The 17420-nt window shown below is 42.4% G+C and overlaps 2 protein-coding genes across 4 annotated transcripts in view; both read left to right on the forward strand.

Moving 5' to 3' along the window:
• Nucleotides 1-17420, forward strand: part of PPP1R14C (protein phosphatase 1 regulatory inhibitor subunit 14C) — a 535162-nt gene that overhangs the window by 353981 nt on the left and 163761 nt on the right. The gene's annotated exons all lie outside the window — the stretch shown is intronic.
• PLEKHG1 (pleckstrin homology and RhoGEF domain containing G1) overlaps nucleotides 1-17420 on the forward strand; it is a 239848-nt gene that overhangs the window by 33942 nt on the left and 188486 nt on the right. Inside the window, exon 1 of one of the 3 annotated variants that reach the window (XM_066247883.1) lies at nucleotides 6586-6658. The exons of the other annotated variants lie outside the window; for them this stretch is intronic. The gene's annotated coding sequence lies outside the window, so the exon portion shown is untranslated. Of the gene's footprint in view, nucleotides 1-6585; nucleotides 6659-17420 lie in introns of those variants that run through there. 3 annotated transcript variants of the gene reach the window in all.

Raw genomic sequence — 17420 nt, forward strand, 5'->3', positions numbered from 1 at the left:
TGCGTTTGCGCAGAGGTCCTTATGCGGACAGGAGTCAGACTCGATCGGGGCCCAACCTAATGACCTCACTTTAACTTAATTACCTCTTTAAAAACTCTATCTCCAAAGACAGTTACCCACTCAGGTCTTGGGGGGTTAGGTCTTCAACAAATAAATTTTGGGAGCTGCAATTCAGCCCTTAAGAGACGATGTTAACCTTGAACACAAACTGGATATTAGATGGCATGATGGACTCCGTGTCAACCTCCTTGGGTAAAGTCACGGACCGTGGTGTCATAGGAAAACGTCACTGTGGGGGATTCATGATGAAATGTTGCCGTGAGAAGTGATATCTGTGTACTACTTTCAGATGGTTCAGTGGCAACAAAAACATCATGAGGACAACGAAAAAAGCAAAATCAATAATAGAGACAGACTCAGAACGTATCTGCAACCCAGTAAATAAACAGGAGTCTAATGTCCAAAATATCTAAGAACTCCTGCGAGTCATGAAAATAAAAGCCCGTGTTTTGTTTCTGGTAAGAAGGGTGTATAGAAATGTAGCATATTTCCCCAAAGAGAGGGTATTGTCCACTCCAGAGGTCTTGAGGCGAAAGTCAGTGTTCTGGGTCTGGCTGAGTTTCAGTGTGGTCTTTCCTGGAGGCTGAGGGTGGGGCAGAGCGGCCTGGGAAGATCCATCCAGCTCTTTGCGATCAGGAGTTGGTTTTGGTCTCCTGTTGTGGTTGTGTCTGTGGAGGGAGGCGTCGGGGACTCTGTGAAATGGGCTTTATTCACTGCCTGCTGCTTCGGGGTAGCGAGGAAGGGCCCGCAACCGCTGACTCCTCAGATGTACTCTACTGGCAAGTGATTTTTGTTTTAAAGGTTTGGTTATGACACTACTTAAGTATTATGGGATATGACTAAGGTCAATAAAGCACGTTCCACAAATGTTTATCAATCCCATTTCAAAAGCCTGAAAGGCCCAATACCAAAGAATTCCAGCCCATTGTTTAGTATGCCTGAGGGACAAATTCTATCAAGTGTTATGAGTAGTTCCATTTTCATCTTAAAACATTGCACGTGTGTGTGTGTGTGTGTGTGTGATTTTCACCTTCAGTTTAAGTTAAGACTATAGAAAACTAAAGTTAAATACCTTTGCACTCAATTTTTAGTAAACCCAGGAAAGCTTATGCAAGAAAAGTAGCAAACAAGCCATGCTGTATGGTGAATGGGCCGCGCTGAGAGGAAGGGAAGATGGAAAAGCCACTGTCTAGACTCCCTGGCTTGGCGACTTCTCCGGTGACACATCAAGGGAAGGGTTTGCTCCCAGACCCCGCTTCTGGAGATGTGATACAACAAGTTAGGCCAGCACGTCCATAAACAGACATGCTTGTTTATACCGTGTCAAATTCTGGACAAAATATTTATTTGAAAAATGAAAAATATTTATGTCTTGAGAGGCATTTTGGTGGCAGAGATGGGAAGAAAGTTTTTAATCATTTTTCTTTCGAAGCGCTACTCATAAGCTACAAAATCTGCTTTTTAAAAAAAATTCCATCAATTTCAGAGAGAGAGAGAGAGGAGAAGAAAAAGAAGAAGGAGGAGGAGGAGGAGGAGGAAGAGGAAGAAGAAGAGAATGAGGAGAGGAGGAGAGGAAGAAAGGGATGAGGAAGAAGAAGAAGAGGAAGGGGAAGAAGAGGAAGAAGAAAAGGAAGAAAAAGGAGAAGGAGAAAGAGAGAAGCATCAACTCATTGTTCTGCTCAGTTGTGGAACAAAGTTCCCTTTAGTTGTGCACTCACTGGTTGCTTCTCATAAGTGCCCTGACCGGGGATCAAACCCGTGACCTGTGGCATGCCGGGGTGTCACTTTATCCACCAATTCACCCGGCCATGTCCTACAAAATCTGTTCTTAAATAACTTGACCTATGAGGCAAGAGTCATCTTTACCTCTACCACTGAATTTCACTGGCGTTGCAACAGTCTGGATTCTGAACTGACAGTTTTTCTTTGTTTGAATGTAAGGATATCCTGGTTTCTTCCATGAAGAAGCGGGAACGTTTCCATGGACAATTGTGATACAAATCTCAGAGTAAAGAGAGATGAAACTTGAACTGACAAATAACTGTGGTCCTTTTCTTTCTTTCTTTTTTAATGAGCAGTAACATCATTTTTGAAAAGAAAACTTAAACATATGGTTTCCTTCTGGGAAACTGCAGGGTTTTTTTTACCTTAATCTTAAAAAAAACAAGGTCTTTACTAATCTAGTCTGCAAGAATGAAGTTAAAAACTTTACTACATATCTGAAAAATCCAACATTGACACAGATTTTGTTTGTTAGGATGATAGGGTTAACGACATTGGATTCTGTGTGTCCTGCCTAACGGAACAGAATAGAAATATCTGTGTCAACACGTGCTGGCCACAATTGGAAAAGGTTTTCATCACATGCTTGCCTTCAGCAGTATTGGTGGAGTTTACTGCCATCTGCAATCATTAGACACGTAAATCCCAGATTATAGAGTCTAACAAACAATTTCTGCTTTGATGCTTTCAAACATGTTGTTATGTAATATGCAGGGAGTTTTATGGAATGCAGGCTTTATTCTATGTCTTAAGGACAAATCCAGACTTCTATTAATATTTATTTGTAATGATATCCTTGTAACCACATGATAATGGGATTTTTAAATAGAACCCGATCTTAATTCCGAATCAGTATTGCAAATCTAACTCTTCTTACACATGACATATGGAAAACACATTGCACCCAGAGTGAATGTCTTACAGGTTTGGTCATACTGAAATGATTGTCTGAGCAAAGGCTGTTTCTGTAGTAAAACTGGGCAGGGAAGCAGTGATTTGGGCGTTGGGACTCCCACTTGAAGAGGTTTGCAATGTAGTATGTTTCTGCTTGGTTTTTTTCTCTGAGTAAGATTTTCTGTTTCATTGTAAATTGCCACTGCTGTGTAATAGATGTGTATTTTTTCTTGGTGTGAAATTCACAAAGGACATTGATGGAGTAGAAACCCCCGTTGCTGGGAAGAACAGCCTAGGTAGCAATTTTTTACACACAGCATTCTGCTCCTGCTTTCTCTTTAGATTCCTGTGAGATTGGTTTTCAAAGAGTCTTCAGCAAATGGGCATTTGTTTGGGGATGGTGTGTAGGTAGGAAAACACACAGGCATGCACACGCCCATGCACGCACACACACACACGCGCACACTTCTTGTCCTTGCCCCCCTGTGTCTTACGCTCCCCACCTAGTTTATGGATTAACTTGACTCAACCGGAGGAACTCGGGGTTGAATTCATTTAGTTCAATAGAGTTGATTATTAGCCTGCCCGTCCTGTTCAAGACTTTATAATCTAGTCGAGAGAAGAAGGTGATTGTGCAATCGTTGTGTTATCCTGTGTAGAGCAATATTCTGCGTTGTCACAATACCGCCAGGTGACTCACAGACGCATAATACCAGAACAGTTCTGTCCAGATGACAAGTGAGAGTGCAGAAGTGTCATCCTGTGTGGATGAGTCCTCCATGCAGGCTGAAAAGCAACGGAAATGGAGGCTTGAACCCAAGAGAAAGAGTGTATGTGTGTGTGTGTGTGTGCACGTGTGCGTGCACGTGTGCGTGCACGTGCGTGTGCATGGGCACGCGTACACATGCTGAGGGTTGAGGGTGACCTGCTGAAGGACAGATAGAGAAGAAATCGAGGGTTTGAGCCTAGAGATAGACCGACGTTGGCCACAGTGGAGTGACTGACCAGGCAGCCACTTTGGACGTGACAGGAAGAATTCACACCAGTTCTGGGCTTGAGGTGTGTACTCGGCACATCCTGGTGGTGTGTACTCGGGGCAGCTTGAAATAAAGGATTGAGCCCAGGAACACATTGCTGCTTGAAGTATATGCTTCTGAAAACCATTTGACAATTGTATCAAGGCCTCAAATGTCCATACCCTTTGACCCAGTAACTCCATGTTTAGAATTAATACCCTAAAGAAATCAACCTTTCTGTACACTTGATTATATACGAGGTTTTACATTTACAATAAACAACCTAAAGTTTTAACAATAAAGGATTGGGTAACATATGGTACATTCATACAAGAGACTATTATGTGTAAGATTTCCTAAGAACTAGCAGTGACAAAAGTAAAATATTTAAGATGTTAGAAAAAGCAAAGATAAAATTAATGTGAAATAATCTTTTTTTTTTTAAAGTCAATATTGCATAAAAAAGAATAGCAGGAAATTAGCCCAAATAGTAGTGCTAACAATAGTTCACTTTGGATTTGACCATTTGATAGTTATTTTATTGTGAAAGCCCAGTGGAGAAAGTATATCATGACTGTTGCAAAGTCAGGAAAGGTGCTCCAAGTCCATTACTGTGTCTTGTGGCAAGAAGGTCGTCGGTGCCCTCGACGCGGTTTCCATGGGAGCCTGATAACTTCTCTTCCTCTGAAGAGAAGCTGAAACTCTGGAAGGTTTTACTAATGACTATGGAAGAATAAGAGAGGCAAAGAAAATCTCTCGTGCCCAGAAATACACGAGTTCATGGAGTGCAGGTTTCTAGATATTCTGTGTCTGTGTTGTCCCAAGTCTGTGGCCCCCAGGTCATTGGAAGGACGTCTACACTTCAGCTCCAACTTTGCAGCCATCTGTCTCTTCTGCATCAGAGCTGATCATCACAATCCCCTCCCTTTCTAATTAAAACCAAGAACCAAGCCCACCTGCCCTTCATCGAGCGCCCCCCTTCCTAGATCTGCTTCTGAATGAAGAACAGGCAGGACCACAGCGGCTGCTGCAGTGGGGGATGTTATTCTTTGGGAGACACCCCATCCCCTGTACTCAGAGACAAATGGGACCCCAAGAGACCCAGCACGACGTCCACCCCTTATTTCACATGTTGCCTGCCAATGTCTTGTGGCATGAAGACTTGTGCCAGAGTGAGAGCAGGATGGCATAGTCACCTAACAAGATGCCCGAAGGACTGAACTACCACGCATAGGAAGCGTTCTAGGAGATAGATACACATTCTAAATCTGCACGTCCAAACACTTCTTCCCCTGAGACCGTGGCTTCAGAGCTGCCCCTTCCTCTGTCAGCAGTCACTCCCCACGTGGCCAGCAGGAGGATTACCAATGCTCCGGAGCATGGCTGGAGGCTCCTGCATACAGGATGAAGGATGGAACCGGGGTGCTGAGAAGAAGACGTTTTTGGTGGGTGGAGGGGTGCATAGGAGGGGAAGGCCCCAGAGAGCGGGTATCAGGCCTCTGTAGGGGCCAGCTTCCTGCCAGGGCTTCTCAGCTCCTGCTGCTCCCGTGGGCTGGCTGTCCTCTCTCTCTGCCTCTGCCACCAGGTTGCCCTCCACAGTGTCCCTGTCCTCTGGCCTACGGAGAATTGGAACAGTCTTGCAATTTTCTGGACTCTCTGGAATCTAAAATAAGCAAACATGTGGCATTGCTGATATTTTCTGAAGAGTTTTTGCTGCAAATAGCAAAAGGTCAACAGTTCAAAGTTCTCTCCTAAAAAAAAAATGCCAGTGTTACAATACTCAGTGGGAAAAAAAAGGTCAGAGTACACTAAATTGTTTAATCTCCATTCTGATTATAAACAAACAGGCAAACTGGAAATAAAATACTACAGTATTAGCCATAGTTGTCTCTGAGTTATAAGTGATGCTTTTCTCTTGTTTGTTTTTTATTAATAATTCTCTAAACTTTTTCCAGTGTGCATCTACTATCTTTGTAACTAGAAAGAAATTAATAGAAAGATTGCTTTCAGTCTAATTCTTTTGTCTACTTGTACAATCTGCCTTGGCAAACGGGTACCCAGAGGGCTACACTCAGAGTCTTTGGTGCTTTAGTAGAAGGTCAGACTTGGGTGGCCTGGATAGTGGTCACAGGCCAGGGTAGGAAAGGTAGAAAGACGGAGCTGAGGCCCTGGCCACTGGCTCAGTGGATAGTATCCACCCAACATATAAACATTCCAGGTTCAATTCCCAGTCAGGGCATACAGGAGAAGTGACCATTGGCTTTTCCCCGCTTCTGTCTCCCCCTTCTGTCCCTCTTCTCCCCCTCTTCTCCTCCCACAGCCAGCAGCTTGATTGGTTCAAATGTGGGCCTGGGTGCTGAGGATAGCTCTGTTGGAGTGCATCAGCATTAGGCACTAAAAATAGTTTAGTACTCAAGCATCAGCCCCAGATGAGGTTGCTGGGTGGATCCCAGATGGGCCATATACAGGAGTCTGCCTCATTATCTCCCCTCCTCTCACCTAAAACAAAGGAGGGGAGAGACAGAGCTGAGTCTGCTGCCATGGCCCAGGGCAGATGTTGCAGGTTTCTACCAGCCGAGGAAGAAGAGAAAGCTCAGGTGCCGCTGAGAGCCCCTGGACAGAAAGCAGAAGGAGCGGTCTGTGATGAGGTGCGAGAAGAGAGACCACTCTCGACTTCTAAAGATAGACAGCAGGTGTCACGTATGTGTGTGATAGGCTAAGCAGGTCTGTGAAGAAGTTGTGGTGAGAGAATCTGCTTGGCAACGAGAGACCGCACATGAAGCCCTGCCTTGTGTGGTCGAGCCCAGAGGAGCACTTCTCCATTTTACTCTGTGTGGGAGTCACCTGGGAGCTGGCTGAGATGCAGGTTCTGATCCAGGAGGTCGGGCACAGGGCTGATGGCCCCGGTAAGGACGCGTGTGCCTGGGCCGTCCCGTGAGTGGCAGGGCTCCAGGGGCACTCGGAGGCATGAATGCCAGTGGTCTGTGCTGAGAGAGGCTAAGGAGACTCTAGATCCAAGACCCTCAGTATGAAAGCTGAAGCTGCCGAGAGTCCCGGGGAACTGGAGTAAAGCATTATAGAAACCTGGGTGCAGAAGGTGGGCGGTGCCGATGAGAGCCCCTCTATGAAGACCCGGAGCGGTAACATACGTTTTGATCTGACTTGAGACTTGTGAGAACTTTTTAAATGTTCATGGTCTTCATAGCAGTCATGACTCTTTTTTGCCCAAAAGTCATGTGGTGAAGCTAGTTGGCTCTGTATGGATCTCCATTATTTTGGTGAATAGAAATACTTTTGTCATGGGAGAATCAATGTATTACTATAAAGGGCTTATTATCTACTGGGGAGCAACTTGTGCATTCTAGCTACCAATCTCCTGAATTTTATTTAGACTCCTTGGCTATTTGTGTCTCTACTGTCGGCTTTCAGAACAATGATATATGTATATAGGTGTGTGTTATATACATATTTATGCTCATAAGTATACATAGTTTTTGTGTAAATATTACATATATAAAAATATTACCATGTATAAATCCCAAAGTCTTTGACCTAAATGGTGATTTAAAGATTATTCCAGTCCTCTGATTTTTATATGAACTATTTAGATACAAGAAGAACAATTACTAATGCGGGCGTGCTCATATTTAGAAATCTTCTTGGTTTTTTTTAAGATTTAAAGGACTAATCTAAACCACATTATTTACATTTGACTATGAATAGGATGAAGGGAGACTACCTTTCTTTTGAGAAAAGAAAAAGGAGCTTGAGACTTAATAATAAGGTTGACTTCTATGTTTCCACGATCACCATCTATTGGTGGCAGGGGCCTCTAATTCTTGGGAAGGATCAGCTTTTGCATAGTGTTCACAGGCTGTGATATTGTCATTTTTAGTATTAAAAAAAACCCTTACTAATCATTCTTATAATTACTTTTTCATAAAACCTCTCTGAATTATTACAAAACAAAATAGCCTTTTCCTTGTGTGTAGAATGGACATTTAAAGCGACAAGGCTCTGCTGGTCCAGATTACCCTGAAGACAGTGTCCCCTGGTGAGTGTCAGCTGCTTGGGGGGACACAACTCAGAGAACAAGCTCTGTCTTTTGAATAGTTTGCTTCTATCTACTACTTGCTATTCAGTGGAGGCAACAAAGCTTTTCATGGTTACAAGCACAATGTAAACTTGTTCTAATAAATGTATGCAGTTCAGCTAAGTGAATAGTGAGAACTCCTGATTGTTTGGCTGGGGGAGACAAGGGGGAAAGGATGAGAGTCTTCCCCTCTGATAACATATCTGCCAACACCAAGATGTGAATGCCTGCCAAACAGGGCCAGAGACCTTGCAGGGTAGTTCACTAAGCTTCTAACAGCAATTGCAGGGTTTATCAGAGGAAGGCACAAATCATGGCCAGGAGAAGCAGCCTGCTCAAGTACCAAGCGCTCCTGGATCCAGCAGAGCCTGAAGGTGCATCTTTGACTGTGAACACTTCCTTGACCAGTGTGCTCTATGACTGGCTGCAGCATAGCTCTGTCTCTTGCACATTCGGTGAGATTCTTGTTTGGGCATAAATCAGTTCAACCACCATGTGAATGGCCCTTTGGGAATACCCGTAATTAAAGTTATAACCCTGTTCTCTACATGTAGTTGGATAAAGGTCATATCCATACATAGCAATCTACAAAGTAACAGAAAAGTATGGAGGGGACCATATGGGATGTATTGTCAGTATAGGAAGTGAACACAGTCAAACAGCAAATGGACTCAACTGCTGATCTGAAGAGAAGTGGCGTATTCCCTGCTCTCCAGGTACTCCATCTGAGAGGGAGGGAGACAGAGAGTAAGGATGGGAAAGGCAGTGGAGCAATGAGGCCAAGTGGGAAGGGTGGCTAGGTTTAGAGAGATGCGGAATATGCTCGTGTGTGTGGTGTGTCTTTGTCTCAAAAACACCTTCTCGTTTCCTGCCTCTGACCCTTGCTCCCAACATTCACCTTCAAGAAATCACCCCTTCTTTCCATCTTGAAGACCTGTGAAAGTTTTAAGACACAACCCTTCCGTGGCCATTCCTGGGCTATCCCCATCTAATTAAAAGGACTCCTGATCACTTTTTAGGCCAGTTGGTATTCTGTACAAATGGCTCTGGGTAGGCAGAAATGTGCATTCCCATCGTGCAAAGGCCACCGCCCTACAGTACCCAGGGCCGAGGAGAGTGCTCTGCACCGGTGGGTTTGTTCATCCAGTCGATGCTTATTGAACATCTGTATTGCCTTGTGCCAGGCATTGTACTGGTGTTGCAGGTGATGAGCTAAAGAGGAAAGTGGCCACCCCCTTGGAGCGCAGAGTCTAGTTGGGAATACAGACAGGATTAAAGTATTGCAGTACAGGGGAGAGAACACCAGAATGGTAGACGTGTGCGGAGTTCAAGAGCAAGCAAGAGAGGCACTCAGTCCAACTCAGACTGACCAGGGAAAGTGTCCCAGAGGAGGCGACCTATGAACGCAGTCTTGAAAAGTTAGGTATAAATGTGAGGTACAGATGTTCATTGAACATGTAGAAAGTGTTTAGAAAACCTTGTCAGGCCCAAGTATGCAAATTCCTGGATTTCAGCTTCTAGCCTACGTGATTATATGAAGCCGCTCAGCCCTCAGAAGCATTGTCACTGTTTTCTTACGGAGCTGACCAGAGCGTCAGGTTGATCTCAGGGCTCAGGGGGACATTGTTCCAGTGAGTGATGTGAAGAGGTCCCAGAGGGGGTCAGGGCTCTGAGGTCTGTGGAGCGTATCTCAGCTTACTGATTATTTAAAGGACTTTTTGAAAAAGAGTATGTAAGAGATGCACGATAATTGGGACTGAGGCTGAAGAAGAAAACATAGCAACCTAAACCATACCAGCCAGGGACAACCCCTTGTCATGTTTTGTTTCATATTCCAACGGTATCCTGCAAGCACATTGTTTTTTGGGGTTTTTTTCTTTCAACTATGGGATCCTACTATCCTACATACCGGGCTGCAGCCTGCCTTTTGCAGTTAATACTTTAACCACATTGAGTGTTTCTTAGAGGATAAGCTTTGTAATGAAGTTAATTTCAGGTGCCTCATCAGTTGTAACACCTATAGTTTGCTTTGTGAGTCCAACTTCAGGAAGCAATAAACAGAGATACAGTAAATAGTTCTTCAAATGTTTTACTCTTGTACAAGAGCTGTTGATGGTAGGGGTATCCGTGGTTAAAAGACGGGACGAATGAAGAACGCTACCTGGCACTGATGTTATAAGAATACTTTCTAAGATATTTGCTATGAAATGGGACATAGCACTATGATCAGTTTCCTATTTACCAAGCATTTTTCCGAGGAAACCAGCAACTTGGTTGATATTTTACTAAGGACAATTATTTTTTGAATTTTTTTTCCATTTATAAATATTTAAAAGAGAGAGAGAGGAAGAGAGAGAAGGAGGAGGGAGAGAAAAAGAGTAAACCCGTTTCACGTAGATATTTCCTGCAGGTGTGCACTCAGTGGTGGCTTCTCGTTTGTGTCCTGACCAGTGATGGAACCTGTGACCTCTGTGCACAGGGACAACGCTCTCCATTGAGCCACCCAGCCAGGGCTATGACTTCATTATTTATTTAAGCTTTTAAACTATTCTATGCAAATGCCTTATGCAATGCTTTTTTTGCTTTTTTTTGTAAAGCTCCCTTCATTTATTTTTACTAAGCCAAAACAAAACAAAACAAAACACACACTTCACTTCTGGAACAAACCAAAGAATGGATAAGCTTTCCTTTGAAGATTCATAATTGAGTTTCACATTTTTGAGTAGTGACTCTGGGCCGGCGGTGCCACAGGTGAGATGAGGTCCCTGCCTTTGAGGTCACAGGTGTAAGGAAGAGGCGGAGCTTCAGCCTTGTGTGAGGGTCACTGGTGTGAGAGCTGAGTCCTGAGGGAGGAGAGCGTCAGACAGGTAAGAAGGGCGGGGTGGCACACCAGGCGGAGGCGCGCCAGCACAGGTGACCACAGGCACTGCTGGGGTGTGCAGTGTGAGGCTTGCAGGAGCCGGAGCAAAGCTGGCAAGGATCAGGTGCGACGTGGGGCTTGACGCTGCTGCGTGATTAATCCAGAGAAGGTCATGGGGCTGTTCCCCAGCAGTTGGAGACACAAGACTGAAGGTTTTGCTGGACGCGGTAAATCAAGATCAGGAGCCACTGAAGCCCGCTCTGCCGCATCTCAGTGCTGGGAAGGAGAGGAACGCCGAGGCAGGCTCAGGGACAGATAAAGAAACAGAGGGCCGTAAAGAGTGATACTAATCCACGTGGATGAGTAAGCAGGGTGGTACAGCCGAGGGAAGAAGGGGGGCATGCAGGCGTGAGAGTGTGAGTGAGCTGCTATGGTGTGTGTAGGCTGAGCCCATGGAGAGGGGAGGTTTGGACGCGTGGGGGAGGGTGGTGTGCAGACGAGATTGAAGACACTGGGATGAGGTGTCCCGCCTCAGTTCCGACTGTCCTGTCCTCTCTGCCGGCAGGACGACGGTAGAGAAGAGTGAAGCCAGAGGTAGGTTGTAACTGCAGGGTTCAGGAAGTTGAGGGCCAGAGTTCCCAATGTGCTCATCTTCCTCAACATCATGGACTGTCTTCTGAGAACAGGGGACAAGGTGAGTTAGAAGCTTCATGAGGCAACGCTTTGGCAGAAAGGGGCTTTGAAAGGGGTTGACCAAGGCTCAAGGCAGGGACAGCTTATCCCAGCATTAATAGGTCTTCAGGTTATATAGAATTAAAAAATAATGTTGGCCCGGGCAAGTTGACTCAGTGGTAGAACATTGCCTGGCATGTGGATGTCCCAGGTTTGATTCCTGGTCAGGGCACACAGGAGAAGTGCCCATCTGCTTCTTCTCCCCTCCATCTGCCCCTTTTCTCTCTTTCTCTTCCCCTTCTGCAGCCATGGCTCAGTTGGACCGAGTTGTCACTGAGCACTGAGGATGGCTCAATGGCCTCTGCCTCAGGCACTAAGAAGAGCTTGGTTGCTGAGCAACAGAGCTACTCCCCAGATAGGCAGATCACCGCAGGGTGGATCCTGGTGGGGGTGCAGGCAGAGTCTGTCTCTGCCTCCCTGCTCTCATTGAATAAAAATTTTTTTCTAGATTCTAACCCTAATTCTGGGAGAAGACCATCAAAGTAATGAAACAATTGAAAAATCTTTATTTTGTAGAGAATACAGTGAATGGTTGGAGGTACATCATCATTTTCATACTTTATGGATTATTACAAACACCAACATCTTTGCCTGGTGGCGAATCACAATTTCTGTGGTTTGTAACTGACTTCAGGGTAGGGTGGGTGGGAATTTTAGAATGTTATCCTTCCAACTAGAGTTGGGGGAATGTTTGTGTTTGTGGGGTTTTTTTTAGATGCAGATGTGTTAAACAACACAAGTTTTAAAGTAGAGTGACTCTTCTGCTAGAGTTGCTAGACAAATAATTAGTTCTCAATCCTGTCTAATTTGAATATTCAATAGAGCAGTCAAAGGAAATGAAAATGTAGGCAAATATGGTTTCTACCCTGAGAAGGCTTATATCAGCCTACTTTGAATCTCACACATTCATTCTACATTATTTCACAAAATAAATCAATTGCAGTTTTCAATACTTTTTAAAATTTTTGTTTGGGGGAGTTGTAGAGACTTAAGTACTGCAAATTTTGCTTTTAATAAACAACATTGAAATGTTTTCAATGCCCTGAAGTAACTGAATAAGAATTTTGGGGGTCTTTTAATTAAAATAAGAAGCAGAAAAACCATGGATGGACATTTGAAAAGAATCGTAGTTCTGTTGTTTTTTGCTTTTGGAATTTGTGGGCCAACAATCTATAATTTGTATGTAGTTCAAAGGTTGGGAAATGTGTCTCTTTAAGTCTAATTTTGTCCTTTTTAATGTTTCTAACCTCAGTCATCTTAACCTGTTGGACCAACCTCTCAGCTTACCTGGCACTATATTTTTTAAAATTCCTTTCATGGGTTCAAACATATTAGTCATTATTATATCCATTTCCAATGAGTTATGAATGTGGACTTTTTGGATTTGCTAGGTTTCTGGATTTGGGGTTTTTAAGATACAAAATTGATTTCGTGGTTTTACAGGGAATGTAAGTGAACTTAGCCACATTTAATTTTCATGTTAATCAGAAGCTACATCTTGAAACAGGTATATTTTTAAAATGTCAAGTGCATCATAAATATGGAAACATAATAGCTGTGTAGGGATTTGGCAGACACCCATCAAGTTGTTAAATGTACAAGGGCCCCAGTTCCAGGCTGTACAACAAGGGCTGAGAACCTTTTTGGCTGAGAGAGCCATGAACTCCACATATTTTAAAATGTAATTCCATGAGGGCCATACAACGACTCATGTACGTTATGCATTATCCAATAAAAATTTGGTGTTGTCCCGGAGGACAGCTGTGATTGGCTCCAGCCATCTGCAACCATGAACATGAGCGGTAGGAAATGAATGGATTGTAATACATGAGAATGTTTTATATTTTTAACGTTATTATTTTTTTTAATTAAAGATTTGTCTGAGAGCCAGATGCAGCCATCAAAAGAGCCACATCTGGCTCGTGAGCCATAGGTTCCCGACCTCTGCTCTACAACATTCACAGTGGATTTTGAATGCATATTTGGTAGTTAGCGATTTGCAAAAAGCAGGACTCTGGGCTTTTTCTATTTAAAATTTAAAATAATATTATCTATCTTGGATATTAACAGAGGGCCTACTTAAATTTCAGGGAATGAAACAATTATTATCTTTCATGGTTGTGTTATCATTTGTAAATAAGTTAATGGCTTCCTGTGCAAATAATTATGGATCAGCACACCTAAGATCTGAGTTCTCTTTAAAGCCAAACATTTTTTTAAAGACCATGTATTTATAGATAGGAATCCCTCTTCAGGGTCGCTAGACAAACTTCAAAGTGTTAATGCTCATGAAAAGAAGCACTAAATTTTTTTTTAATTTTTATGTAACAGTTTTAACATTGAACAGCTAGATCATGGTATGTCCTTCATTGCTTTTGTACAAATGTTAGTGTAATATATAGTGTAGATACAGTGGTGGGATTCAGCTGGTTTGCACTAGTTTCGGCAGAACTAATACCTAACTTTTTGTTGAGTTCGGCGAACCAGTTGTTAAAATGGCACTTGTCATCATGGTTCTCTCTAAAGTAGGTGCCTGGGCAACCCCCCAATGTGGAAATCACAAATTTACATTCCTTACTCAATTTTTAACGTTCATCTGTGCAACAGCGTATTCTAAAAGCCCATATTAATGTTCATTTCGTCTATCGGTGAAAAAATTGCAAGTAAGGACGCCAATCAAGAAGCAATATGGAAATACCTTAAATAACAGTTTTGTTGTATTTTGTCAGGTATTATTTAGTATTTTTTCATTAATGTTTTAAAACTCTTTCTTATAACATAATCTAGCTTTGTGTATCCTTTTATTATTCTTATTTAAGCATTAAATGCATGAAATAATAAACTACCTTTCGATATATAATTTTTTTATACTTAAAACAGTCATTAGGGCAGAGAACTGGTTGTTAAGCTATTTGAATCCCACCACTGCATGCATATATACACACACACACACACACACACACATTACATGTTATAAATAATTTCATATAAATAATTATTTATGTAATATGTAACATCACATACAATGTATTATATTATTTCTATATAGTATGTGTATTATATAACATATACAATACACATACTATATGTGTATAATCGCACAAACAGAGAGAAAGCAGCGTGTCTTTGAGCAGCTTTTGGTAGAGGGCCCAAGGCCACTCTGGCTGACCCAGCATAGCATCTGACAGCCAGTACGTGATTAATTTGGCTCAGCTGGTCCTGTGTTTTGGTTCACTGAGGACTTCCTCCTGTCCTTTCCTGTGACCATCCGTTCTTCACGGGAGCACAGACATTGCCCCTGGACAAGGGAACAGACCTTCCTGTCCTTGATGTTGTTGATACTCTTGCTTTCAAATCAGAGTTTAGATAAAAATCCCTTGCTTATTCATTCTTTCTTAGCTTCCCTTGTTTGGAGCCCGAGGTCTCTCTCATTTTGAAACATTCCCTTTGTTAGAAGTTAGATGCTACATGAATAAGAGTTGATTTATTCTACTTTAATTGGATGTATTGTTTTAAAAATCTAAATCATTCGCAAGGGGATGAAATCAAACATGAAACCCCATTCCTCAAGCGGAGCCACTCCCCACAGTTACTGTGTTAGAGTTGATGGCCCCAGCGTGTTTCTTTCCTAAAGCACATGCAGTCTCTGCTCTGCAGAATGAGGATATTAGTATCCTTCATTCATCTCTCCTCCCCTACGACTGGTCCTGGTTTACCCAGGACTTTCCCAATTTTAGCACTGAAAGTCCCACGTCCGGGAACCCCCTAGATCTTGGGGGATGGAGGTTGGCCCCTACCTATAATCTCGTAATGTGTTAGACTATAATTTTTTACAGTATCATGGCTTAATACCTTTGTTATACTTATTGTTACAGCATAACTATAAATGTTTTGTCTATGGATGGTTTCTAAAATGTGAAGGCCAATGTGCCAATATTACTCACTGTGAAGTCATGTAATAGGGTTAGATCCGTAGAGAAAGCGATTTCATCCCGGATCTCTGAATTCCGCGGCTCTAAGGAGATTTCCCCAATGGCTTCATTTGCTTATAGACACTCCTCTACTTTCGCTTTATCTTTGGCTTCCACTGTTGTTGTTGTTTTTTTTCATTTCGTGTTGTTCTCTTCCTCAGATTCCTGTTTTTATTGGGCAGACCAGTCCCTTTGAGTAGCCTTTTATATATAATATGCATGGATGCTAAACTCTGTTGCTATGTGTTTGAAATGTCTGATTTTTAATTTGATTGATAGTTTCAGTTTGCATTCAAAACAATAGTTCCTCAACTTTGAAGGCGTTGCTCTTCTGATACCTACATTCTAATGTAGTCAGTGAGTCTGGTGCTAGACTGATTCTTATCACTCAGTTGATTGTATGTGTGTGTGTGTGTGTGTGTGTGAGAGAGAGAGAGAGAGAGAGAGAGAGAGAGAACACATGTGTGCACGTCCATACCTGTCTCTCCATCTGTCTCCCTCTTTGGAGCTTTTAGGAATTTTTGCTTTGTCCTTAGTTCTGATATTTCACCAATAATCTTTTTTTTTTTCATGAATACAATTTTTTGGCTGAATTGATCTGAAGTCGCCACTAGCTCAGATATTTCCTCCCACTAATACTTACTGGTTACCTAGAGCTCCAGGAGATGGGCTTTGGATCTTTCGGAGTCAGTTCTCCATGTCTTGCATGTGTTCCTTCTCTTTATTTGCTTGCTGCTGCATGTTGTGGAGATTTTCTTGGCTTAAAATTTGCAGCCTACTAGATGAGTCTTTAGCCATATAAATTCTATTATTTAGTTCATTGAGTTTTCTGTCTTTGCACCGATTTGTTTAATAGCCTGAGAACTTTCTCATTCTTGTTCTTTTGTTCCATGAAAGAAATATAAATACCTATGACAATTGTTTCAGACCTTAATAAAGTATTGTTCTTGACAATGATGATCTTGACAGATGATCTTGGATTGCTTAGAATTTTTCTTTTCCAGGATCCAACACTTCTTTAATATTTAGATAAAATATAGTATTACTGTTTTTCACCAATAGCCCAGCTTCACCTAAGTTACCTATCTTGATTCCTTGGAACAATTTAGTCTGTCTACCTTCTTATGCTCTCCCGCTGATTTTGAATGTCTTTCCCGCCATCTCCCAGCTCCCCTCTGAGTGTCCTCCCTCCACCCATTTACACAAGCTGTCCTGGGACCACCCCCACCCCACCCCCCAGCCAGAAGTAGCCTCCCTTTTTCATAACCTTCACTGAACTTTGTTTAACCCTTTCTTGTCGTTGCCTCTCCCTCTCTCTTGCTGAGGGTCACCACAACTAGAGTAGGATTTCTAAAATGAAGGTAAATAAGGGTGTCAAGAGGACAAGAAAATTCTTAAGCATGGGAGAAAGAAAGTGGGGAGTTCTGGTCGCCAGGTAGAAGTTGCCCCTTGTCGGTCGGGTACCTAGTGTGTAAAAATCGCTAATCATTGCTTAAGGCCGATTTCTATCTCTTACCTAGAAACTTAATTGGACTGAAACTTAAATTTTCGAATTATTTTATTTCCCAAAATTCTAATTAACAATTAGTCAAATAGATGACCAAAATAGAAACTATTAAAATTCTCTTTATGTAGCAGAGAACGGAATTATATAACCTGCATACATTCCTGAAATTTCTTTGTGGCTTGGCTTCAGTAAATTGCTACTTTACATACAGCTTTTAAAATATATTTAGACTTAAGTTTAAAGGGTGAGAACCACTTGTGTAAACATCATTGAATACCATTCTTTTTAATGAATGGGGTGATGTTATTTATATTCTTTCTTCACTTCCTCTGGAAAGCCCATTTCTTTGGAGAAGGCTTCAGCTTACATTGTACTCCCCTTGAAAAGTGAAAGGAATTCACTTTAGTATATTTTAACTCAACCACAAAATTCTCACTGTTGCTACTGACAAGTGCTTAGACCAAATCTCCGTGACAGGTATGTTTAGGGGGTTAGAACATCCTTA

Source organism: Saccopteryx bilineata, chromosome 12, assembly GCF_036850765.1.
Source record: "Saccopteryx bilineata isolate mSacBil1 chromosome 12, mSacBil1_pri_phased_curated, whole genome shotgun sequence".
Classification (NCBI taxonomy): Eukaryota; Metazoa; Chordata; class Mammalia; order Chiroptera; family Emballonuridae; genus Saccopteryx; species Saccopteryx bilineata.